At 44.9% G+C, this 27,345-nt stretch overlaps 1 protein-coding gene across 1 annotated transcript in view; it reads right to left on the reverse strand.

Annotated features, from left to right (window-relative positions):
• TTYH3 (tweety family member 3) overlaps positions 1–27,345 on the reverse strand; it is a 105,006-nt gene that overhangs the window by 50,704 nt on the left and 26,957 nt on the right. The gene's annotated exons all lie outside the window — the stretch shown is intronic.

The raw sequence follows: 27,345 nt of genomic DNA on the forward strand, positions 1-27,345 counted from the left end.
TGCCAGCGTAAATAGTGATTAATCTTACTACGCTGTAACTGACCTCTGGAACCTTCCCATAATGCTTTTAAGTAAAGATAACACTTTGTTTTGTTGTGAACTCGGGGGCTCCCGGGGTTGCTTATCTAAAAAACAAACACAGCTACTGTTTGCAGTGAATGAGCAGAGGCAGGGGGATCCGTTTGGAATGTCCACAGCTAGTGTTTGCTTGAGGAGAGAAGCAGCAAAGCGGCAGGGGGGGGGGCAGTTTTGGAGCAGCTGCTTATCTGGTCTGTGAGGGAAAAAAACAAAGAAGGCTATTTGCATTTAGTGAATGAGAGAGGGGTGGGGGAAGGGGTCGGAACTTGCAAGGCAGGGAGCTGACAGTGTCAGCTCCAAAAATCCACTGTGTCTCCCCACACTCCCTGTCACACTCCACCCCACCCCCCTCTTTTGAAAAGCACATTGCAGCCACTTCATCCCAGTGTTCGCTGCCCATAATGCACCAATCCCAACACCGCTGCAAATGTGGCCACACTGCCAAGGGCGGCTCCAGGCCCCAGCACGCCAAGCATGTGCTTGGGGCGGCATGCCGTGGGGGGCGCTCTGCTGGTCACCGGGAGGGCGGCAGGTGGCTCCAGCAGACCCTCCGCAGGCACGCCTGCGGGAGGTCCACCAGAGCCGCGGGACCGGCGACCAGCAGAGCCCTCCCCGCGGCATGCCGCCGTGCTTTGGGCAGCGAAATGGCTAGAGCCGCCCCTGCACACTGCAGTGCTGGTAGCTGTCAGTGTGGCCACACTGCAGCGCTTTCCCTACACAGCTGTACGAAGACAGCTTTAACTCCCAGCGCTGTACAGCTGCAAGTGTAGCCAAACCCTATGAAACTAAGCTTATTCATTAAACAGATACATTCACAAGTGGATGTGTGGAGTAAGCCACAAATAATGAATGTACTATTGTCTTCCTGAGTCTGTAAGTCACAAGAATGAGTCAAGGTTTGGCCTTTAATCCAGAGCAGAGATCAGTACTGGGACAGTTGGTCGAACTGTACAGCTACAAATATAAGAGTTTGTTTCCATTTCTGCAAGTCTCTTAATCTTCACAAATAAAATATTCCCTCCATAATAAATGGTAGAACAGGGGTCGGCAACCTTTCAGAAGTGGTGTGCCGAGTCTTCATTTAGTCACTCTAATTTAAGGTTTCGCGTGCCGGTAATACATTTTAACGTTTTTAGAAGGTCTCTTTCTATAAGTCTATATTATATAACTAAACTATTGTATGTAAAAGTAAACATGGTTTTCAAAATGTTTAAGAAGCGTCATTTAAAATTAAATTAAAATGCTGATCTTACGCCGCCAGCCTGCTCAGCTTGCTGCCAGCCTGGGGTTCTGTTCACCTAGGCCGGCAGCAGGTTGATCAGGGCCTGTGGCTGGGACCCCAGACCTGGGGAGGGGGGGGGGTGGTTCAGGGGTCAGGGCAGAGGGCTGAGTTGTGGGGGGTGCAGGGCAGAAGGCTGGGTGTGTGTGGGGGTTCAAGGCTGGAAGTATGGGGCTGTGGGGGTGCAGGACAGAAGGCTGGGTGTGGGGGGTTCAAGGCTGGAAGTATGGGGGTGCAGGACAGAAGGCTGGGTGTGGGGGGGTCAGGGCAGAGGACTGGCTGTGTGTTGGGTGTGGGGGTTCAGGGCTGGGGCTGTGGAGATGCAGGGCAGAAGGCTGGGTGTGTGTGGGGGTGCAGGGCAGAGGGATGGGTGTGGGGTGGGTCAGGGCAGAGGGCTGGGGTGCTCGGCTCGTAGGAGTGCTCCCAGCCCCCTGCCCTGAGCGGCTCAGGGCAGGGGGCTGGAAGGGATATGCCCTGTTCCACCCTCTTCCCCAAGGCTCCGTCCCTGCCTCTCTCTGCATCCTCTACGGCAGGGGTCCCCAACCCCCGGTCCGCGGCCCGGTACCGGGCCGCGAACCGACCCAGTGGAGCTTCCGCAGGCATGCCTGCGGGAGGTCCAGCTGAGCCGCGGGACGAGCGCTCCCTCCGCAGTCGTGCCTGCGGGAGGTCCGCTGCTCCCGGGGCTCAGCTGGAGCTTCCGCAGGCACGCCTGCGGAGGGTCCGGCAAACGAAACCGGTCCCTGGACCTAAAAAGGTTGGGGACCCCTGGTCTACGGAGCTGTGCGCATGCTGCTGCTCTTCCCCCTCCCCCTTGCTAGGGCCATCAGCCGATTGGTGCAGGGAAGGAGAGGGGGCGGGGCAGGAAAGCACCACGCTGGGGGGAGAAGCGGCGAGGGGGGAAGCTTGGCTGCCGCAGGACCAAGCTTCTGCCTCCTGCCCCCGCAGGGGAGAGCGGGGGGCAGGAGGGCTGAGTTAGGCTGGGGGCCGGGACTGCGGCAGGCAGCTGCGTGCCGCTCAAAATTGGCTCGCGTGCCGCAGGTTGCCGACCCCTGTGGTAGAGCAACACTAAGACTAGAAATCCAAGTGCATGAGTGGGTTTGAAACAGGAGGGTGGAATTTATTATCCACACTTGAAAGAGAGTCTCTGCTTTTAAAAATCAATCCCCAGTGCAGCAGTATCTTGGAGGCTCAAGCTGGGCCTGTATGGTCCCACATACTGTACAGAGACAAAAAACAATTATCTAGATAATACCAATGGAGATGGGAATATACAATAAATTTGAAATGCTCACAATCAGAACTAGTTTGTGTGTCTGCTTCTATTCATGTCTGTGGTTTCCTTCAACGATACCCAATTAGAAACATGAGTGCAGTGTTAATGCCAAATTTCTCATCAGATTCTCAGTAAAACTAGATTCATTAACAAAAAACAAATGCTCCTTTCAGAACATTCTAACATCAAATCCACACTTTTCCACATTAATGTAATAAACGAGATTCTTCAGCTGATTGCATTTAATAGTCACCAACATCCAAATTCTAGCCAGAAAGTAAATAAAATTTAGGAATGGCTTTAATATCTGGAATGGGGCCCAAGGATTTAGTGCTGACCCAACAGTCCTAGTAAACTGCAGTTTAGATACAGATCTGTACCAGCATGGGCAAAACAAAGGATATTTAAATCAATGTCATCTCCCTGATCTCTCTCTCCCCCCCCACCCTTCTCTCACTACAATCCCACACTATATTACAAAGAGAGATTTGTGGTGGTTCTTTTATTTAAAAAAACCCACACATATAACTCCTACCTGGTCAGACAACTGAGCTGAGGAATGTTGCAGTTGCATGAAATGTGGATTTAAGCAAGGGCTGTTACACCATGGACGAAATGCCAAGGTAACCTCAGGGAGGGTTTATAGATTTGTATTTTCCTTCCCACCCTCTTTGTTTTATAGCTACCCCCAGCTGCATTAGTGTCCTGGGAAGTCTTGCAAGCTGCACCGTTCACTGTACTTCCAATCAAGCTTGTGTCAGTGTTGGCACAACTTGGTACTTGTCAACCATACATCATGAGATTTGCATCAGTTTACAGCCTGTCTGTTGGATTGCAAGTAGCCCACATGGCAGCATAGTATAATCAAGGCTTTGACAATAAATCCACAGCATTTGCCAGAAGAAAATAACTACAGGTGATTAATGCATACCTAACAAGACAGCACAGAAAGATATACAGATCATACCAAGAATCACACACATAGATTCAGCTATCAAAATGGGGGCAGGGAGGACAGAAGGGAGAGTTTATTCCCTTCACTAGATCATACCACATGGTGGGTGTGCTGTTAAGAGTTTCTGAACAGAGAGGGATCTTCAACAGGGCAACTGTATTCCCACTTCCCAAGGCCTGCCATCTACCAGCATATAGTACTCAACTAAACGCACCTGCCATACTGAGATTCCTTTACAATACCTAAGGTACAGTCCCAGGCAAACTGCACAAGAAAACAAAAAAAATTCCCCCTTCAATAGATACGCTCAGAGAAGCATTACTGCCTGAAACAGGAGCCTCACTAATAATCCATCCCTTTCCAGCACACCATAGTCTTTCTTCAATGGTGAAGGTTTCATGCTGCAGCTCAGCATGCAGAGACATCATCCTCCCCCATAACAAAGATTGGTTCTAGTCGCTTGTCGCATCCAATCAAGAGAGTCAGGACTGTGAAGTGAAGTGAAGTTTTAATTTGTTTCACTGTAAATATTCAGCTGAATGGGAATGGGAGCATGCCAAGGTTCTGTGTGTTCATGTCAGAGAGAAAGTGTGTGTTTTCAGCTAATGGACATACATGATTTCATTTTTTTATGGTGTAAGACTGGAGTTGCTAATCCTTCCAACAAAACAATTTAGGACCCAGAGACAGGATGGTAGTGAAAGGAGGGCTGCCCAAAGGATTCAGGGGGTCTGGGGCAAAGCAATTTCAGGAGCCCCTTCCATTAAAAAAAGTTGCAATACTATAGAATACTATATTCTTGTGGGGCAAATTGCCCCACTTGCCACCGCCACCCCCCCCCCCCCCCCCAAGGCAGCCCTGCAGTGAAAGACTAGCTTCAACTGAAGACAAGTCAGTGCTTGCTTGCCAGGATTAAACTACTAGTATTTAAAGAGGGACTGCAAGGCTGGATAAAACCTTTAGTCACTTTATCCTGCAACACTAAATCTGGGACGCTGTTATTCAAGGCCACATTGTTCTGAGTAAATTTAAAATTATGCACTTGGCTTTTCACCATGGAGAGCAGAGATTCCTCAAGCTATCAGAACCATTATCGTAAATGATGCAGGAACCATACTTATCTGGAGACAGCCTGAAGGGGCAACATTTTACCACTGGAGCGACACTTCTGGCAGAAGCCAAAAATTGAGCAGTCCTTGAATGCGAGTGTAAATCCAAGTATTATCAGACAGATTGGCAGATGTAGCTACACTGTAGCAGCAACCTTTCAAAATAAAAACAGTAGCAGTGCATACGGAAGCAGTGATTGTGCAGCACTGCTAGGATAGAAACAACCAAATGAAACTGGCTTCAGAGAGATTCAATACTCCGGAACTGCCATCCTTTGAAGGCTGGAGTGGACAGCACCACAGGCTTTGTGCTATTTAAAGGCTGGCCTGACTCTAGGACAGGTCAGACAGATTCCTGCTGTTGAGAGTACCATTAACAAAATAAACAGAAGCAACAAGTATCCAGATCCCAATGCCAAGAAAGGGAGAAGTCCCAGAGCAAGAGAGGGTACCAGGGCAATAGATTGCCACCACTCAGTGGATGGCTAGCACTATCTGGGCACTTGCAAGATCATCCACATGACCCTACTATGTGCTTCATTCCTAACTGAAGGGACCATCACTGTGAAGGGACAGGGTAGTTCAGTTTCCAGAACGCTGCACTTCTTGACCTCTACTAAGATCACATCAACAGGGGGGGTAATTAGTGCCAAGGGTAACTGGTTTTATTGATGCGCACCCCTATCCTTTGGAAAGAGCCAAGACCATCAACTTGTTGTTCTGAGGCCAGAGGTTCCCCAACTGTGATCCAGAGAGAGATAACTGGTCAAGTGGTTTTGGTTCTCCTTTTTTTCTAGCTGCTACACAAAATACTTTAACAGCAACTTCTTATATGGAGAAGTTGCTATTAGGACAGCCACAAAGACATCTGACCATCATGCATGGGAGGGGAAGTGATCTGTGTAATAGCATATGGACAAGAGGTCTACAAGGTAACAGGAGAGAAAGTAAGATGATCCTACCTGTAAGAGAGCTTGAGAAGCCCTCACCTGGGCCACTAAACAGCTTCAACATGGTAACTTTCAGTCACTACTCCTCAAATCAGAATTTAAACTTGTGGCCTGGAAGAGAAGAGCTCCCCATCTAGTCAGTCAAAGCCAATCCAGTGCCCAAAGATCATTTTTAGGGATAGACAGAGTATATTGAAATCAAAAGATCCTTCCCTCTGAAAGGTTTTGTAACAGAGGGTAGGATGACGCAGGTGCAAGGGTTAACATTTCCATTTAGTTTGCAGCTATGGGTTCCCCACTTTTGATTTTACAACAGTATAGGGCAGGATTTTATTTGCTTAAAAAACCACACATTTTTACTGAGCAACCAAAACTTGTTCAAAGATTGCTGCTGCAGACAAGAGGAAGAGGTCTGGAAGGTTGGTTTTGGGCACACAATTTCTTATTTCAAGTCCTATTAAGGCTACATTAACTTCGGATTTCCCCCATTTCCTGGTGCCAGTTCTATTTACTGGCAACAGCTGGCTGCTGTGCCAGTGAACAGATTAAAATAATCTCCCGGGGGATACACCACTATTTTAGTAAAGAATGGAGCTTCATTAAAATCTTCCAAAGCAGGACACTAAAGCCTTCATGTATCCTTGAAAAGCAACAGCATAAAGTACTTACTGGAAGAGCTAACTTTCCCTCATCACAACCTATCGATCCATGAGTGAGACAGTCATTTTCACTACCATAGTAAAATATAGTGCTAGTTATATGGCCTCAACACCAAACCAAGAGAGATGCACTTGATCTGCATATTGGACTTTCCATAAGGCCCAAACCAAAACCACTCACTTAACACTTCAGGAACACTTCACCTGCATTACAGTAGTGGATGAAGTGTAACTGTTAGTGAGACGCTATCCAGTCTACAGTGACATTTGGTCCAGACTAAACTACAGAGACAAGATTTCAACGAGCAAACTTTCTGAGTTAGGTGCAGTGATAAGAATTTGGCTGCAATATACTTGTGTTGCATCTTCCACCCATGAGCTAAAAAATTGCTTCTGCTTAAAATTCAACTATTTCAGTCCAGTGGACAGTTATGGATTTTAAACTAAATGTCTACAGTTTGAGAGGGTCCCAAGAGTACAGTTAGTTTAATCACTGCTGGACTGTGAACTATTTATAGTTTACTTTATAATTAGCCTTTGCCAGAAGAAAGCTTTCCCTGCAATCTATGACTAATGTTCCTTCTGGATTTACACACAGCAACTTGAGATATAAAATAAAAGCGGGGCGGTTAAAGGAGTGTGGGAAGAGAAAGATGCTCATCCAGAAGAACAAATGAAGCAAACTGGTCCACTGCCAATAGAGCACTCATCTATTTATTCCAGTGAGTGATACCAGTAAGGAGTGTGGTGGGGTGAGAGACACGACATCCTGAGGATATAAAGTAGCCCCGGAGCTATTTCCTCCACCTTTGCCTCTGGTACAAAGAGGGCCAGCACACCTTGCTCATTAAGAAGCCCAGTAGGGAGTCCCATTTCTCCTATCCACTGCAAACACTACCCATCACCTTTCAGTGCTGACAGTTTCTTAAAGCTGATAATGTGAAGGAAGCAGCTGACCTTCCAGCTCTTCCCCAGACCATGCGATAGTTTATCTTAATTCACTTTAGTACGTTTAATGTATTGTAATTAGTCTGCTTTAAGTGTGCAGCTTTCATTAATTCAGATTAATTTTCCTGAGTGTCTGCACATAGATAAGCCCTGAGACTGCAGTTAGAGTTTGACTAAGCATCCATCACTGCCCTTCCCCTGCCCCTCTGGCCCCCATTTTACAATGAATACATTCAGCACTAGAGGCCTGTATTCCAGTCTGGCCAGTGTACATGAGACAAATTGTTGCCGCTTAAAAGGTACGTGGGCTCCAGAAGTTGACTAGTCAGAGGTCTTGACAGATCTTTGTAGAATGCCAGGGCTGCAACAAAGGGTGATGCAGGTAAGGTTGGACCCCTTAATTACCACAGGTCACATGGGGGCAAGGTCTAGAATTCATTCCAGTGGCCCCCAGTACAAAACAAAATGTTAGCTAATAAGAATCCAAACCACCCAGTACAAAGGATTAATTTAGCATGAAGCTGGTATTTTCTCTAACTGCACATTCAAACCCAAGCCATACTAATCAGCAATGGAATACTCGTGTTCCAATGGGTTAAAATTAAAGTACAACCTATTCTTTCCCTCAGTTGTTACCACACACTCTAATCTCCATTTTACAGCAAGGAAACACTCCCTTACTGTAAGGGTGGGGGGATCCCTCTCAACTGGTTACTCTTATCCTGTTTCTCTGTAATGACAGCTGAAAGCCTCCACACGCTATGGAAAGAATAAGACTCTCTCCAAATTCAGCTTCTACTGACAGGTCCCCACAGACTAAAATCTTTATTAAATGACGCTTAGCTCAGAACTGGCAGCTTATCAAATGAGCATTCTCGCTGAAAAGGTGGATTTCCTTTCTGGGGCTTTTGCAAATTCCCTTCCAGGAATCTAACAAAACAGATGCATCAGTGTTAAAGCAGTTATTTGTATTCCACTTTTGCAGGATTGGGATAAAAATGGTCAGGGGAATGGGCCTTCACCTTCAGAAGCTACCCCTTTCCCATATTCCCGATGGTACAGATCAGATTGTTAACATTGTTTGGAGACAACCTGCAGCTATCTGCAATACTTAAGATAAAGGGACTCTCCACTGGCAAGGGGATAGCCTAGAGGACCCAAGGGGTCTCTTCCATCACTAGTGTGTATGGTTCATAGTTCCATACCTCAACTACTGCAGGTTTATACCATTTCTGACAATGTAAATACACAATGGATTGGCACATCTATTCCTGGCCCACAATGGGTTCCTCCATTTGAAATGTTACCTCCTTAGACAGACAGTTCTACTTTGTTAAAAAGTTAAAACCAAAACCTCCTCACTAAGTAGTTTGCCAGCAAACTAGAAACTGGAAAGCAGTTGTGATAAACCAGGAAAGTGTGTTTATTAATACAGTACAGGTTCCTGTGTGGTTGTTTATGAGGAGTTACTTGCTATGGAGTTAGATCAAGAGGGACAGGTAAAGAAACCAAGAACAGGTGAAACAATGGCCCAGATAAAGAACACTCCCGCAAAATGCAAATACCCTTTATAGCCATGAGAAAAGACTTCACAGGCCCAGACCAGGTGACATGCTGAGAAGAGCGATCAAAGGGAGCACTAAACTCTTAACCTTGGTCTATGCTTCCAACTTATGTTGGTATAACTACATCGCTCAGCTTTTGATTTCCCACACCCCTGAGTGTTGTAGTTATACCGACCTAACTCCAGGTGCAGTAGACAGCACTATGCTGACAGGCAGGCTATTCACATCGACATACATATCACCTCTCAGGGAGGTGGAGTAACTACACTGATGGGAGATACTCTCCCATCAGCATAGGTAGCATCTTCACCAAGCGCTGCAGTGGTGCAGCTGTGCCACTGCAGTACTGTAAGTGTAGACAAGCCCTTAGAAAACTTCAAAGGCTTTAGAGAGGAAATTTTGGTGAGTAGGGGAGATTGCCCAGAGTATCAGTGAAAGAGCTCACAAGCGGACACAGACTGGGAGATATAGGAGCTGAGAGCAGGCAGGTTCTCTAAGCAGGCCTAGGCATCTAGCCCAGGAGCAGTTAAGAGCCACGTGGTTAGGTCTCTGTGTTACCTTTAACCCACATCTCTGAAAGCTGTATTCCTGCTGTTAATATTAACACTGTGAGAGAAGCAGCTTTGTGGTGCCTGACTATTAACCACAAATCTCAACTCCCAGGGAAAAAAAGTCAACCACAGGGCCTAAATGCCAACTGGACCTGCTGAAAGTCAGGGTTGGTACACAGGGGGCTGTAACCCAAGTCTTGGTGTAAGGGTGGGCAAGTTGAGAGAATGAGGCCTGCCACCTATGGGGTGCACTCAGGGGAGACCCACAACAAGAACAGCAGTACAGTTAGTCCAGTTAAAAGAAAGTATTAGTGTCCATACAAGTCAGAGACAAACAAGCACTAGCCTTTAGCCAGGTAGTGCAAGCTCCACTGCCAACACTTCCACCACAAACACAGCTCTGCTTATGGAGTTCAATTCTGCTATTCCAAGTCTGAATGTCTCAATGGCAAGACTCAGTGGTGCCACGCTGCCTGTTGTGTACACAAAGCACTAGAAACGTACCAAGTCATTTTTACCCAAGCACATGATCCAAACACTAGCGGTCTTAAATATTTTAAAGGAAGGAAAAAATACTTCTGGGTGGAGTCAGTGTCTTAATCCCACTCCTCTCCTGCCCCACCAGCCAACCCCCTTCCTGTAAGTCTCTTCATTCTAAACATTTAAATGGAATTAAAAAGAGGCACCCCAATTTCTACCAGTTCCAGTCCTTGGGTCACTGGAGGAAAGGGGGGGGGGGAAGAGGTACCCCACACATCCAGTGTCTGCACATTCATAGAACTAGCTCTGTACCAAAGCCAGAATTTGAAGCCAAGACTCCAGATGTAAGAAATCAATCCTCTCTCATACACACACACGGAATTTCATTTTGAGCTAGCCACTGATTCAGCCCTTCACCTCTTAATTTGGTAAATTCCTCTGAGCATCTACTAGACCCATGCACTCCACACATAAAAGAAGAAAGTAGTTCAGGCGTGAATAACTCCTGGCACACATGGAGATTTGTTACCACCTACTCTCACTGAAGGAGGTTTGGCTCATGACATTAGTGTTCCTGGTTACTAGTGTGTCCACAGTTAGCAATGTCATGCATAACAGGGCAAGGGACAAGGTGAAATGCAGAGTCTTAATAGTCTGTTCCCGACACCCCTCTGGAAGTGCTAGCTGTATGTCACTACACACAGAATGGTGTCATTAGGGAGACCACCTGCCATCCCAATTACAGGGCAGGCACTGCTGAGGTCTGAAGGAAGTGGTAGCACTTGATATATAAGGAATACCTAAGGGACGGTCCAGACGCTACTGGAGGCTAGAAAAGAGAGTTAATCTATTCTCCCTCCTGCAGAGTCTGTTTTTGTCCTCAGGGAGTATGGGATCCTCTTAGAAACCCTCTTCGACCTGAGCATGCACCACACTGCATAACTTCAAGGGCGCTCTGCTATGGCATACTTGCATCCAACAGAGATGGATGGATGCAGCTCTCCATAATTGTAGTCATCCCTGCTCCTCTGGTCAGCCCAGAATGCCTTTCCCAGGGAACTCTGTATATAAAGAGCCCCCACCCTTACCAGTATGAGGGAAAGAGACCAAGTCCAGGATCACAGCAGTGTGTTCCCCTCCACTGTGGCCAAATGATTAAAAGATGACTTTAGCTGGAACTGCGTTTAAACACAGTTTAAATTACTCACTGAGACCCAGCATAGATGGGGCCTTTAAGAGAGGGCTCTCCCCAAAGTGGGCAGAGGTGGAAAAGTCACTGATTTTTCCCAATGGAGACAGCCTGTGAAGGTCACTATCTGGAAGTCAAATATGAAGGACTGGAGGACAGTCTTACACAGAAGAACAAGGAAGGAGCAAGGGCAGCCAGCCAGATCTATATGGGACAGAAACAAAACAAGCTTTATCCAGTCATGGAAAATTAGCTGAACGGAAATCCATCAGTGAAGAAGATATTTTTCCATAAGTGTGACAGCTGTAGATAATACAGCTCAACCTGTTTCCCTTTAAATACAAATTAGGCTGCTTTTTGAGTATCTTCAAGGATTCAGTACCATATGCAGTATTTGAAAAGCTCTGCTATGGAAAGAAGCCACTTTACAGTGTATGTCTTAAATATACACATGCACTTGCAGATCTAATTAGTGTATGTGCACATGTGTGACTGTTCTTCCAATATACCTTGTTCTCTCTGCTAATGACATCTCCACCTAAAAACAAAACCATTCCTCAACATTGAGTACCTCACTATTTGGAGGCTTATCGAGAGAAGCTGAAAGGGAAGTGGTTTGAACAGATCTCATCCTGTAACGAACGCAAAAGAAAAAAAGCTTCCATAGAAGAGTGAAGACTACACAGTTTCCATCACAACAGGAGTTTTGGTTGTGCAGTTTTTTTGTTTTGTTTTGTTTTTAAGTGCAGATCTACTCTGAAGAACAATGAAAAAGACACCCTATCACACTTTGGGGTTTGAAGTTTGCCACCATTAATGGTGTTCCAGTTTACAGGGGCGCGGGGAGGACATGCTAGTTACCAGTCCTACAAACTCACCTCATTACAGAAGAGTCAAGCTGAGCTCTTCCTTCTTTCCCATCGCCTCCCCTAAAAAGCTTTGACAGAACAAATCATACCCTTTGTGATCTCTCTCACCCCTTGCCTTCAAACAATTTTGCACAGCTGTAGCAATGCTGTTGCTTAGGCACAAGGGGGAAAAAGAATCCAGCTCACTTCCCTAGCTCAGATGGTTCATCAGGGCTAATAAGGAATTAAAAAACAGTAAGATATATTTTGCCCCTAAACTGAGCAGATGATGATTTCACGTAGGGAGCAGATCTGCCAGACAGAGTGGTGCTATTTTTACCCAATCACTTTTCAGACTACAACCATGCTTTATATGGCAGGACTAAAGAGTGACTTCATTACAGTCTAAGTATCTACATGGGGAATAAATATTTAATAATAGGCTCTTCAGTTTAATGCAGAAAGGTATAACAATCCAATGGCTAAAAGTTGAAAATTCAAACTGGAAATAAGGCACACATTAAACAATGAGAGTAATTAACCACTGGAACAATTTACAAAGAGTCATGGTGGATTCTCCATCGCTGACAATTTTTATATCAAGATCAGATGTTTTTCTAAAATATATGATCCAGGAATTACTTTGGGGATGTTCTATGGCCAGGAGATCAGACTAGACCACCACAATGATCCCTGCTGGCTTTGGAATCGATGACTTTCAGAAGTTTGCACACACGGAAGAAGGATGCCATCAAAAGGTGGTGGTCATTTCTCTCTGCAACAGTTACTATTCGCAAAACACAGCAAACATCTGGGTATGTTCAAAGAAGTTGTGACTTGACAGAAAGAATTATAATTCTTACCATCAGAGTGGAATCAGAAGTAACGTATAGCAGATGCTGGTGAAGCATCACAAATTTATTCACATGACAGATAGGAAATGGGAAGAGTCCAGGGCTAGAGAAGCGTGGGAATGTGATGTGCCCCTGGAATGTGAGCTCTATGCTGTACCAATGGGGTTTATGGGGTCCTTAGATCATTTCTAGAAAGACGTTTCACCTCTGAAATGATGACATACAATACTGCTATGAGGAACCATTTGAAGAAATTTATCTTAATCCTTCTTAGGTTTCTAAATATAAATTTTCTAGAGGTCCACTGCTGTCTACTCTCTGATCAGAGATAACTTTCACAGCATTGAAACAGTTTATATGAGGCTGTGTAGTTAGTGCAGCCTGCTAGCTATGGGGGACCTTCCACAGATGGGTGACCTTCCACAGACGAAATACACACACAAATCCACTGCAAACCAGCCCACTTAACCCTCTCTTTTAAAATAAGCCATTAAGGCCGACTTTAATAGGGTAGCTGCTCTGGAGGAAGATGCCAGGTTTTAAACAGAAAACAGAAGAGAAAAAGCAATAGTTCTGTGATGGTAGGTTATTTTAAACTATGACTCTGAGGACTGGAGAGGGGAGGAGAGATAATACAGATCCCATGTCTACTGACTATGTGGAATTTAAGTGACCCACCATGAATGAACAGTGTAGCAGGCTGGTTACAGATATACGGTGTCTAAATGTCTAACCATCAAGTGCAGCACTCTTCACTTGAAATGGGCACAAATCTTCAGAACTTCCCCTTCAAAAGCATTTCTATCTGTATAGGAAGGAATTTTTCTCCTTGCCTTCTGGCATGGGGTATTTGGGGGGAGGGGGAGAAGGGGGACCACAAAAAAGGTAAAGCTTGTTTAGGTGCAGGAAAGAAAAAGCTTTTCCCATCTGCTCTCTCCCTTACGGAGTGGGGACGAAGAAGAGGGAGGAAAACAGCTCACAAAAGAATATATGTCTACACTACTCACTAAGCTCCAAGACAAAGGCAACTGATTTAGCATTAACGAGCCTTCCGAATCTAGAAACAAACAAAACAAAAAACCCTTTACCACTTAGAGCCTGTAACATACAGGAAGCAGCAAGATCAAAGCTATCAAAGCCAGCCAAGACCCACCACAGTCACAGCTGGAGACTGTTTCTGCACCACTGACAAGACTGGAAGCCTCATTAACCACTTCTTTGTCTCAGCACTGCAGACTAGGAAAAGCAGGCTATACAGCTGAGGCGCCTGGTGCAGGCTCCTCACCAATTGCTGGAAGTGACTAGGTCCTCCAGCAAGCTACACTAAAGGGAAATATAGTTTTAAATAGAGACACCTTCCTTCACTTAGCATCTCAGAACTCCAGACATCTTCTCGGCAACCAGAGGCAGTCGGACAGTATGTCCCTAAGATGAGCATTCTGGCAAGCGGTCAACACTCATGATGAGTCACTCTGCTGCTTCTGTCCAGTTATGATAATCAGAGAGGACCATATGCTCTTAAGTATCATTCATAAGAGAATAGATAGGCACTGAAGTGAGATACTTTTAGATCCAACTATGTAACAGCAGCTTGAGAGCAGTTACAGGGTAAACAGGGTTTCACAAGGTGGGGGGGAGGGGATCTGCTTCTAGAATAATCATCAAGAATGGAAGTCTATAGTCCCGCCACTTTAAAAAAGTGAAGTTGATCCCCTTTCATTCAAAGCAAAACTATTAATTTATGTTACAGCTCATCTGCCCATGAAGTTAAAAACGGTCAATGCCAATGGGCCTAAATATTATAGCCACCAGCTTTGTGTAAGTCTTCAGGCATGTGTATTCCTCCCATTGCACAATTCCTCTGCCTTGCACACAGAGTTCTGGGGAGCCTGCAGGATACCGGACTATCTCACAGAACAAGTTCCTTCCCAAAGTGAACTAAATAGACTAAACAATTCATTAACTAGTCTGCAGTGTTGTTTGCACTAGCAACCAGAAACATCTAAATGACAGGTAGACTAGAAAAAACCACCCACCCAGCCCCCCTCTAAGGATGCCTCCAGCCTGCTCAGGACAACACCATCACTGGAATCGCTCCTGCATAGATGGTTCAGAACAACTATTTACACGCAGTAAGTTTCCCGATCTGTTTCACAGGAAGGGTTTTCCTGGTGTCTGTTTAGAGGCTCCACCTACACTGGCCTCATAGCTGTGTCTGAAGAGCGACTGTCTAAAGTGGTTTACAATGCAGTCTGACAAGGCTAGTGTGAATGAAGCCAAATCCCATTTAAAAAAAAGTTTCAAATATTTTAACATCCATCCACAGCAGCCAGTCAAACTTTGTCATAACGCAGTTTAGCTGAAGCCATGTTTAGACACTGTTCCTAAAACACAGCTGAGACAAGAGAAGACTGGGACACTACTGTTCCAATAACCTCCCTGGAGCTCGGAACGTGAAGAAAGCTGGTGATTAGCCTGCCATTTAGAGTCAGATTTTAACCTAACTGTGCACAGCAGCAGGCTTGCAAGCAGAGACAAAGCAGGTCCTTTCTCTTCCCACCCATCCACCCACTTCTATTCCATATCATAAAGGGAGGGCAGCAGTACAACACTTAAGCTTAAGTAGCTTAGAGATAGGCTTCTGAAATGTACAGATATAGCCATAGGAGCACAGAACTCTTTTCCAGGCAGACCTGAAGCTAGAGACCGGGGTGAGGCAAAAAGAGAAGAAAACAAAAAACCAAAACCTACCAAAAACTTGTAGGGAGAATGCACTTCAACATTAACTCTGCAAATCAGGGAGGAGAAAGCACTAAGCAGCATGCCTGCAGTGGGAAAGGGGATTAGAAAATTAGCTTGAAAACATGCATCTAGTAAAGTGCCATAGTCTGCATGGACCCTGAATCTTCAATTTTATTAAGAGGTTTAAACAACAAAAACACACCAAAAAAATGAACGGTACAGAGTTTAAGCGTAGAAGTTTCCGGTTATCAGGGAACAACATACAGATTATCAAGGGATGCAAAGTTTGGTTTAAGATCAGATGGCATAAGGAATACATAATCTGCAATATCCCTGACTAGGGGTAAAAAAGTTAACAGGTCAAAGTACAGTCATTAAGATATGAGGGTATGTTCATATAATGGCTATGTTCAGGTGTGGAGTATAAGGAGTGGATATGAGGAGGATTACTACACACTCTCCAAGAAGCCAACATGGTACAGGTGTCCAGATTTCATAAGACAAGGGCAAGCTGTGTATACTACATGCCTCGGACACAGTCATACACCCAGGGCAGCACAGGTCTCATGTCAAATTTCACTAGATTCCCCTCCTCCAGCAGAGCTCTGAATTCTGCTCAGCTAAGGGCTACTACACTGGCTACTTTTCAGAAGCTCTCGTATTGCAGCAGATTGCATGAAACTCCAATTGCATATGGCAGCAATGAATCAGGAGAGACTAGATCCCATCATACTAGTATGCAAGAAGCCCAAATATCAGTGGGGCAATTGTCCAGTAAACTGCGATTGACGGTTTCTGCCTTGACTGCAGAAGGCTTCTTTCTGCTATTGAGTCTCTCCCTCAGGCTTGTATATGGACTCAGTTGTGTAGATCTATTATTCTTACTCCCCTCCTCCCACAGGGAAAAGGGTAGCAAATACAGCAGAACCTCAAAGTTATGGACACCTCGGGAATGGAGGTTTCTGAAGCAGTCATAACTCTGAACAAAACGCAGCTCTGGCTCCAGCAGTCCACACTCCGGGCCAGGTTCCAGAGGCAGCTCCCTTCCCAGGTAGGGCAAGCTTGTCCCCTCCTTCCCAACTGGGGGTGGGTAGATGTCTGTGTAAGTGTAAAAACTGTACCTATTACAGGAAAGCAGCGTAGATCCCAGTGCTGCTCCTGCCTGCAAATCTCAGCCTCTTCAACTCCTACCTGTAAATGGGTACCCTGCGTGTGGGGGTGGGGACAGGCCACCCAGATGTGCCTACCTTTAAAATGCAATACAGGCACAGTACAGTATTTACTTCCTTCCTTCTCTCCCCCTGCCCCCACCTGCTGCTGCCTGATAGCGAAACTGGAAGTAACCAGTCAGTCTGTAGCTCTGGTGTTCGCATCTTTGAAGTTCTACTATAAGTTAAATGCTTCAGACTGATCAAACTAGGGACAGAGTTATTCAGTGGGCCGTACTGCCTCGATGCTGTGATGCTGATTGGCTGATAATTTCACAGCTGCACAGCAACATGAAAACCTAATGAGGTGGGAGGTTGGCAGCATGCATGAGAGCTTGCGTCTCAATCCTTCCTCCGCTACATGCCCACAAGCGAAGCATGACACCACTACTGCTTCGGCACTCTGGATAATCACAATAATGATCTCTTCCCAATCCAGAGGTTTGGGGGGGGAACCCAATTGCAGCAGGCAGCGCCTTTGCACAAAAGCGGAAACAGTTGAATCGTGTCAGCTTAAGTAGTTTGTTTTAGACAAGCACACAGCATGATCCTCTTCTCTTCTGTTCCCTTCTCTTCTCCCCCCTTCCCCAAGAGGTGAGGCTGGGAATACAGTATGTGGATTTGCAGCGGAGGAGGAGGGAACAGAAGACAGCCAGCCCACCTGTTTCCTCACAACAATGCCAAAGGCTGCTCAAGACACCCGTTCTTCACCAGTGGGCCAAGCCAGATCTATTATCCTATTTACAATGTTGACATTGTAAGAATGCTACCTGAAAATGAGTCACAGTTTAGGTAAATCAGTTGTAAAGCAGGAACTCAAGCACTGACCCCCTGAAAAGACAGGTTGCTGGGCAGCACTATTATCAATGTAGATTTCTCTCTCCACTAACCAAGAAAGGGAGCACAGCAATCACAGAATAGCAAGGTGCAGCTCTGTTCTAGATTCCCAGACTGCAGTGACATGAGTCAGACCAGAAGTTTTTCCAACATCCAACAAGCATCATGTTCTCCCAGATTCAAGTGCAAGGAGGGCTTGTAGAATTGGCAGACTGTGCTACGTTACTTGATCCAGTGGTTTGACCACTACAGCCATACAAAAACTGAAACAAGACATGTTACAATCTGGAGGCAAGGCAGTGGACCAATTCCAGGGTGCCCAACTGTAGGGACATTTACCAGGTTTAAGAGGCAAAGACCAACCACGTCACTAAAGATTTTCTCCAATACTCCCTACCTACCAAAACCAGTATTAGTTGGTAAGTGATAAGACATGACTAATGGAGAAGACCTGACTGAGGAGGGGGGAAAAACTGCTGCAACTGTGAAAAAATAAAGGAAATGGAGATAAAAATATACTGAATGACTGCTTTCTATGACTAATAGACACCATGGCGACAGGCACCTTAGGAGCTCTAGTTCAGGGCTGTGCCTAATTTGCATAAAGTGGAGCAGCCTGCACAGACTACTGACACCAGCATGTAAGGATACCCCGACTCAAGATCTGAAACCAAAATGGAATGACCTTTCTACAGGCTACATCATATATGGTCCTGGTCCGGACTGTGGAACTCCTTAAGTCGTTTGGGTCCTGAATACCTGGAGAAAACCGCCCATCATTATGGAACTGAAAAGTAGATGAAGTGGTTGTTCTCTGATCTGTGTGGGGAAAGAAGTCCTCTAAACTAGCGGTTACCAAACATCTGCAGAAAGCTGTCTGGTCACACAGTTCTGGCTTTCATCCTCTTTCTCAACTAAGAGAGCGGACTGAAGGGGAGAATTACATCAACAGGGCTGTTTCCACTTTGTTCACTTAAAAAAAAAGTAGTCACACTAAAAATACATCCACAGGTACATTTGATACAAGCAATTGAGACTGGGTGGGAAAAGCATCTATGCCTCACTATGAAGATGGGTGTTATGAACGCAAGAAAGTGCTACACATCTAATGCTGGCTAGTATCAAGATGCTGTCTTGCCATCTTCCACCAGGCTGCAAATAATCTAAGAGCATATGTGGAGGAACACACACACATGGGACTGCTGGTTTTAAAAGCTACTACAGTACTTTCAATGAATGGCCACTACATGTTGTAAAAATCCATTAACACACTGTCACCACCTTTGCCTCTGCATCTGCTCCTGACCATGACAAATGGATATGAGGCGGGAGAGGGGATGAGAAAGTGCCAGTTCCTCTTCCCTTCTGCCATCATTCATATAACTGACTGTATGCTCAGGCTGCCTGCAGTCCTAGGACTGTAATGCCCCTCACCCAAGCAATGGGTGAAACGGAGTTCTGAAGATGGAAAAGTTCTACAGTGCCACAGCTTGTAATGAACCAACTCAAAGCAAGTCTCTTAGAAAAACGGGCAAGGTATTGAAACAAGTGAGGTATTCCGCCCCCCCCACACACAGCTAAATGGGACTGTCACTAGAGCTCCATGCACTATGTGAACTCTACTAGGCAAGCAAGGCAAGAAGGTAGTGAAAATGGAAATAACTTTTGAAGAGTTACTGTACAAACAGATCTGAAAAGACATTGAAGACAGCGAAACTGAGTGCAGAGATATAGTAAAGTGGACAGACGAAGATTAGAAGCAGCATTTGTCATCACTCAAAAGCAGTAGCTATAGTTAGCATACTGAGAATCATTGGATGAATAAAGTTTGCAGCGGTAACTTACAAGGCTATTTCCAGCTCCTCAAAGCAAAAAAGTGCAATTTTAAGAAGTGGTGTCTCTAGCACTGATGCAGTGTTTAGCTCTCAGTGTTAGATACAACCCTTGAGTGCTCTCCAGGGGTCTTATGCTGATGTAGAATTTCCCCACCACTACCACTAGAGTGATGGAAATGCTACAGTGGACAGGCACTAGCGATTAGTTATGCTATTGTGTAGACCTGCTCTTAGCAGGCTTGGACAACAGTGGCTAACATCAGTTGCCCGTCTATTCCAGTGCTCCCCCTGTTGCTACTGCCAGTTTATTTGCAGACGCAGCACCACCAGTAGCACCCTGGCGAAATTTCAGCACAGAGGCCAGTGTAGACATTCCCAGAGATAAGTGGGAACTGTAAGAACAGAAAAATAAAAGGGAAGAATGACAAGGGCCACATTCATCAGGAGATACTCTTCAAACGAGGGTCTGACTCAGCTCTCTGTGGAGCCCATCACTACTTACCATTTGTACAGTGTTTGATGATATCAAAGCACTATCTTTATATAGTGCTACTTGATCCATCAGTTAACATCACATATCCACTAGAGTGGGTGGCTAGACAGCAACAAGAGAAGTTGGAACAAACTTCAACTCAAGGACAAAATACATTATTGCTGACTCAGTATTTCTAGCCCCCAGGAGCAAAGGGGGCAAGCTTTGACCCTCAAAAACAGAAGTTAGGAAAAGAAGGTGCCCCTTAATATCTAAATACAAGTGAACAGCTGCAATAGTTAGAAAGCTGTATTCAGCTCAGGAGTGCATCCACTGCTGTTACTCACGCTACTAGGTTAGCAGCAAGTAAAAATCCATAACTGATCAAACAGTTCAAAACTCCTTAAGTGATGGAGGTTATACAGGCTTTGCTCTCAGGGATATTGCATTGTAATAGCACTCTATAGCGTTTCCTCTCAAAAAGCTGTGGTGGGTCAAGCTGGTTCTTACTAAGTTGTGTACAAGGTCTTCAACCAGGTTCAATCAAGTTAGGATAATTAAGATCTTGAGAGTGGTCTTTTCACTAAATCTTTTAACCAGGACAGATTAGAGTGCAGGGTTTTCCCCACCAGCCAGAAAACTCCAGTAGTTTTTGTACCAGTTGTACAGCTAAGCCATGTGAAAATACCAAATCAGCGTGTTGTCTATGGCCATATGTGGCCAGCATCTCTGATGTCAGGACCTTGGTGGCTCAGACAAGAAGGATATAACTACTTACTCCATCTACTGTACCATGGTGTTTAAGCAAGACTTCTCCCTTCCCCTTGGTGTATTGTTTGACTCCTTAATGATCTCTTCACAACAGAGAAAGGCGCTCCTATGTTTGGAAAGCACCTATCACATTGCGAGCACTATTGTAGTATAACTAGCTATATGAGTAGCCTTTCTAAACTCACGCTTAGCAAAAAGACAAAAATCAATCAGGGTATTCCAATATTAAGTCCACAGAACTGCTCTATTGACACAAAAAAAGTGTCTGCCCATGTTACCGAGGAGGGACTTCAAAGCTGAAATGTTATTCTCAACTCCTGCCTACATTATGGAAGGCATTTTCTATCTCACAGCTACTGTCTCCCAAAATACCTCACACTCGTGTTGTTGGAGCAATTGGAGGAATGGCACAGGTGCCTGGTAATCTGTTGTTTTGACAGATACTTCAAATGGTATTGTGGCATTGGTTTTTAATCAGCAACTCCCAATGAGAAAATTGTTAAGCAGTGAGTCTTGTGCTGAGCAGCACCTGCAGTTTGAGAGGGAAGTCTTCTCATGTGACAGTGCACTGCCACACCCACCATTTGTTACCAGGTACAACTGAGGCACTCTTACCATTACCCACAGAATCAGGCTGCAGCTCTTTCACTAGCAATAGGGAGGAATTATCCACATTCAGACATGTTCACAACTGTGCTCTCACCACACTCCTCTTTCCCACAAGCCACTTTCAGCTAGAACTTCATATCAAACTCAGAAGAGCAACATCCCAGCTATTTCTATTGACCTAGCAAAGAAGAGAGTATTAGGCAGTATTCACTGCAATGCAGAAGTGCGTAGGAAATCCAAGTGGTCCATAATGTCTACCGCTTTGGCTAATACCACGCTCCCTGACATATGAACCCATGGAGCTCTGAGCATCTAGTTTAACCCTCTCATACCCTGGCATTGTCAGAGATGGAAAATCCTTTCATCCAGATGTTCTGTATCTTTTAAGACAGATTATTTTCATTTCACCTAGTGGTCTAACAATATTGTAATATTTAAAAACACTATTGACCTCAATCTTTTTATTAAGAGTTTACTCCACTTGCTTAGCCACACATGGCATGTACATTAAACCACAATTGCCTGAACTGCAAATTTTCCTTTCCTAATGTGTTTTCTGGTTCACCACACAGATGTAGGCTACAAATCATATTAATAAAGTTAGCTATTCTATAACCTATTAGATAAATAGTTGACAAAATTTACTGGGTTGATATTGGCATGATGGCCACGAGAACAAATACACAGTGAAAAGAATGAGTGGCCACTTAGGACAAAACTGGCCACGTACCATCCCAATCATTGCGCCACAGTTCTGGCTGGTACAGTGCTAGTTTAAAAAAAAAAAAAAAGTCACCTGCAAGCTTTATGAATGAGCCCTATTGGAAGGCTGAACATGGGCCATATATAAACCAGTCTGAAGAGGGCCGGATATGGAGAATTACTTGTAAAACATTGACAAATGCAACATATTACTTCTGCCCCTATGTTAACCACCATCTACAATCCTTTAGCTACTCTGCAGAGAGCCAGCCAAACTTACACTTCAGGTTGAAGGTTTCGGGCAACCTTCCTCAAAAAGCTGTGTTTTTATAAACGCCTCCACAGAGGTCTTGTTTCTGGAGGCATTACTAAACGGACCAGAATCAAAAAGGATTTGCACAAAAAGTTGTTTCTTTTTGGCACCATGCATTAATAGTGAACAGGGTAAAGAATGTTCCACTTGCCTGTCTGTTAAAAGGTACAGCTCAAAGAGGCACAGTTTGTAGCTATCATGACTGATGAGTTCCTACTCAATAAGCCATTCCCCATCTTCCCCTTCCTTGTTCATTATGTGCTGCCCAACTCATTTCCAGGTTACGTTCTAGCAGGAAGAGCTACTTCAACCAGAAAAGAAATATTGAATTCTGAGCACCTACAAGTCACCAATACTGCATTGCATTAAAAAGCAATAGCTACTTGGAAATAAGGCTACAGATTGAAGGAAAGGTGCTGTTATTTCTAATACTCCTAGCCTATTTGAAAGGCTGCTCCCTCCACAGTTACATTTTAAATTTCTCCCTAACATTTTATAAACAAACTAGTTTTGGTCTCAGAGAGGCAGTCTCAGAATTAGACCATTCCTGCCCAGGTTCCTCCAAGTTGGTCCTCAAGTAAACATCCGATACTGATATGTAAAGTATTTCTTCCCGAAATTCAGTTCCCAGGAGAGCAAAGTAGAAAAGAAATAAGACTGAATGTATTTATCAGCCCTGAAGTTTCTATTGGTACACAGGGCTGGAAAACAAATTGTACTGAGATGGACAGGCTAGAACCACCTCACAGTCCTGCATCTTCTTTTCGAGCTCATGACTCTTTTAGAGGTGTAACTCAGCAACAAGCTGCAGCATACAGCCAGAATCACAGCAGCAGGAACCCACCAAACAGAGTACACTCTAGTTTTGAGAATAAGCGGAGTTAGGACTCATGACTTCAGGAAAGAGTCACAGAATGGGGGATATTCACCATCACCACCCCCCATACAGAGGGAGGCGGCACCTGAATTAGTGTTTGCTTTGCTCGCCTCTAAGGGCAGCCATACAGAGGTGGGAAGAGGGCCTAAAACAAATTGTTTGGAGCACAGCAACAGTGTTTGTACAGAGATCAGGAGCGTAACAGGGCAGGGCAGATATTCTTCATGATCTGTTCTCTCAGTACTAGACTAAGTGAAATGCATCAATATAGGAGTGCCCCAACACTCACACAAAATAAACCTACAATATGAAGGCACGAGGGAGCCACTGATATATATGATCTTATCACTTCAGAAGCTTTAGTAACCCCCACTGATCTGCAGATGCTTGCATGCACCCACAAGGCCTGCGTGACAGTGAGCGTATCCACCTACATGAAGGTTTACTTCATGATGTACAAATCTGGCAACTGCTCAGACAGCTGTGCATTAAGAACAGTTCAAATAAAGAATTTGTATGTATACTTTCAGAACACCCCTGGCAGAGCCAAGATGAGCTGCCACAGTTCATGGGTTGTTCCACCAGTGCTGGCACCCCTTATGGTTGCCAGGGCTTTAAGCACCAGATACAGAAGGAAGGAGCAGCAGCAACAGATCTCTTTGTAGACATGCTGGGTTTTCTTGTGACTATTTAATAACACAAGACAAGGAGAAGAGAACTGTTCTCAAGAGGTACTATTGTGTTGTTTACATGTTATAAATGACAAGTATGCAACAAGTGTGGCCCTTCATTCAGAGGAATGAGATGCAGGGACAGAAGGGAGAATAGGTCAGAAAGGAGCACGCTGATCCTTGCTTCTTACCAGGAGTACTCCTTGTCCGACAGGAACTCTCTAGCCCACACAAAAAAGCCTCAACGAGAAACCAGAAACTAAAAGCGCCTGTCATTGGTATCATCATGGTTTGTTCCACTGACTTTACCACTTCAGCTGCACTTCTGAGTTCAGAAGAGAAACCCACAAATAGTAGGAAACAACAAGTGTACATGCCAAGTCCAGAAGTGCGGTTTTCTACGATAGCTAAAAATTAAAACCACTTTGTTTTGTAAAGGCAGAAATTGTTCAGGAAGCTTTTCATAATACCAGCATGTTTTCTGCATTTTGCCTATTGATTGAAAGATAAACCACTCCAAAGGGGCATTTGACACTTCACCCAGAACATCAACAGCTTCCTCCAGTCAAACACTGAAGCCCCACTTGTCATGAGAAAGTTACATAAAGCATAGCTCCACAATACACCCATCTCTTCCTTGAGGAAGAAAGGAGATTCATCAGCTTGCCACTGATTTAGTGAGAAACCATACTCATGCCAGGTCCTAGCTACCAGACTACCAAGGTAAATGTCTAGCACTTCACTGTCAAAGTGCATTGTGTACAATAAATTCCTTCACTGTGCAGTAACTCCTCACTTAACACTAGCGATGTTCCTGAAAAATACAACTTAAGTGAAACGATGTTAAACTAATCCAATTTTCCTATAAGATTTAATGTAAACGCGGGGGGTTAGGTTCCAAAGACATTTGTGGGGAGCAGACAAAAGGCATTATACACTGTACAGTACTCTACTGTGGTGGGGAGGTGTCCCTGGCTTACCCCTGGGGCTCAGGGCTAGGGGTGCAGGGTATGGGAGGGCGTTAGGATGAGAGAGGGCACTCAGGGCAGGGGTGCGGGAGGAGTCACTCAGGGCTGGGGCAGGCAGGATGTGCAGAGCACTTACCTGGGGCACTTACCTGAAACAGCACTTTTCCCCTTCAAAGCTGGCCGGAGAGAAGTGGCACTTGGAAGGGGGAAGCGCTGCTTCTCTCGGGACGCTGGCTGCGCGGCTGCCCCTGTTCCTCCTGAGTCCTCTGGCCCATGCTCGCAGGGCTGCATCCTGAAAGGAGCTTTAGAGCTGCAGGCCAGGGCCCTGCTGCCCCTAAAGCCCCTGCGTTCCGGGTGGCCCTGCCTGCAGGGGGGGGGGGGCGTGCGCAGCTTCCCCGCTCGCTCCTTCCCAGAAAGTCCTAAGCGCTGCCAAAGAGCTGTTTGGCAGCAGGGGAAGTGCTGGCAGGGAGGGGGAGGCGGCGGCGAAGAGGAACTTGTGCAATGCTCCCTTGTATTAAAAAAAAAAAAGCCAGTCAAACAATGTTATAAGAGCATGCACAACTTTAAACGAGTATGTTCCCTAATGGAGCAGCGACGTAACTTCGAAACATTAAGTGGGAGGACGTTAAGTGAGGAGTTACTGTATTGATCTAGCAGCAAAGAATCCTGTGGCACCTTATAGACTAACAGACGTTTTGCAGCATGAGCTTTCGTGGGTGAATACCCACTTCTTCAGAGGCATCTGAAGAAGTGGGTATTCACCCACGAAAGCTCATGCTGCAAAACGTCTGTTAGTCTATAAGGTGCCACAGGATTCTTTGCTGCTTCTACAGAACCAGACTAACACGGCTACCCCTCTGATACTTGTATTGATCTAGAAGCTCTGTGCCTTGGTTTCCCTTATGTCAAGAGATATTCAGTGTCAGAGCTAGGATTAGAAGTCAAATTCCCAGCCTGCCATTCAGGCCACTAAACTGTGCCTCTCGCTAGTAAGTAACTCCTCAGAAAGCAGACTTTCTTTCCCCTCCCCCTAACTCCAGAATCTCTTCCTATCCTCAGTTTTAGGGCTCATCTGCACAAGCAAATGTAGAGTAACGAGAGACATAACATGGTCTGCACACTGCAGGGTCTTGCCTATATAGACAGGTGAAAACCATGTTATGGCGATGAGCTACAGCCCTTGTCTTCTAAGGTTGTTCAGAAACACTGGTTGGTTATTTACACACAAGACCAAAATGTGTCCCAACAAGTTCAGAGCACTGATGTTGTAACAATCCCGCAGAAACATACAAGTTCACAGCCGGGTTACTAGACAAACTCATAATTAAGAGGAGGCGGCCCCATTAATCTCTTCCATCGGAATGTCATCTTGCTTCCCAATTATAACAAACACCCCTAAGATGTGCTCTTTAGTAGAGGATTAGCTCAGCCCAGTGCTAGGTTTTGGTATTGATCTTATCTGAGAGAGGGTACTATGGAAGTGACATTTGTTTCATAGCACCTAGGAGCCCTCGCCCTGAACCAGGACATTTATAATCCATGTATCATACCAGTGATATCTCCTGAGAGTTAAACCTGAGATGCCACTGAAATACCTAATGGTAAACTGTTCAATGTATTGACCTGGTCTTAAAAACAAACAAAACAAACCACCACCACTCTCATAAAGTGCCATACTGTGAATGATGCACAAATAAGAATCCCATAAAGAGAATTGTTGAGATTGTACAGTTAAGCACAAGAGAATCAGGAAAGGATAATTCAATTTTCATTCAGCATGAACTGTGCCATCTTGTGTATATAAGTTACAGGACTCTTGTCACATGCTATTACTCAGGTACCATTTTCTCTACACCCTTAGATATTTGTAGCATCTTTATATTATACTTAAGCCACTTTCACTATCATAAATGGTCCAGTATATTTTTATTGGCTTTGACTTCTTATATAATATCTTAGTAGTTTGATTAAAAAGCAAGTGTGTAATAGATTACAAACAGTACAACCTTCAAGTGCAGTTCAATGGATGAGAGAGCTAGCTAGGGAGTTAACTGAACTGGAATCCTCAGTAGCCTATGCATAGCATCAAGTTTTCAACATTACTCTGTTGTATGTTATCCAAGAAGGGTTACGGTGTGCTTTTTATAAAGTTGACTCGTGTCCTGTCTAGCATGGACAAGAGTACATAGACTGTGAACCACTTAGAGGTTGTGAAAAAAAATACTACTATTGTAGAGAAGTGGAATATGATTGTTTACAGGACCATTTTAATGTACACACATGGGGCAGAGGTAGGACTGCACAGAACCAAAACTGTTCTACGATGGCATTGCATGGCTCATAAACCAGGAAAGATTTGTTTTCATCAACTTTTACATTTTGAAAAAGCTCTACTTCCCCAGTACTCAAAACTACTCAGCTTGCAAAAGAAATTGGCAATAATAAGTTTCTTAGCTATGCACTTTACAAGCAAAGTGAACCATCCAAACTGTACCCCCTCTCCCCCGAAAAAAAGAAAATTCTCTTGATCGAAAATTTTCAATCAGCCCTACAGTTTGTTGGTTTTAAAACCAACATTCTGTATCTATATGGTCTGTCTTTA

This window comes from Mauremys mutica, chromosome 11 (genome assembly GCF_020497125.1).
Source record: "Mauremys mutica isolate MM-2020 ecotype Southern chromosome 11, ASM2049712v1, whole genome shotgun sequence".
Classification (NCBI taxonomy): domain Eukaryota; kingdom Metazoa; phylum Chordata; order Testudines; family Geoemydidae; genus Mauremys; species Mauremys mutica.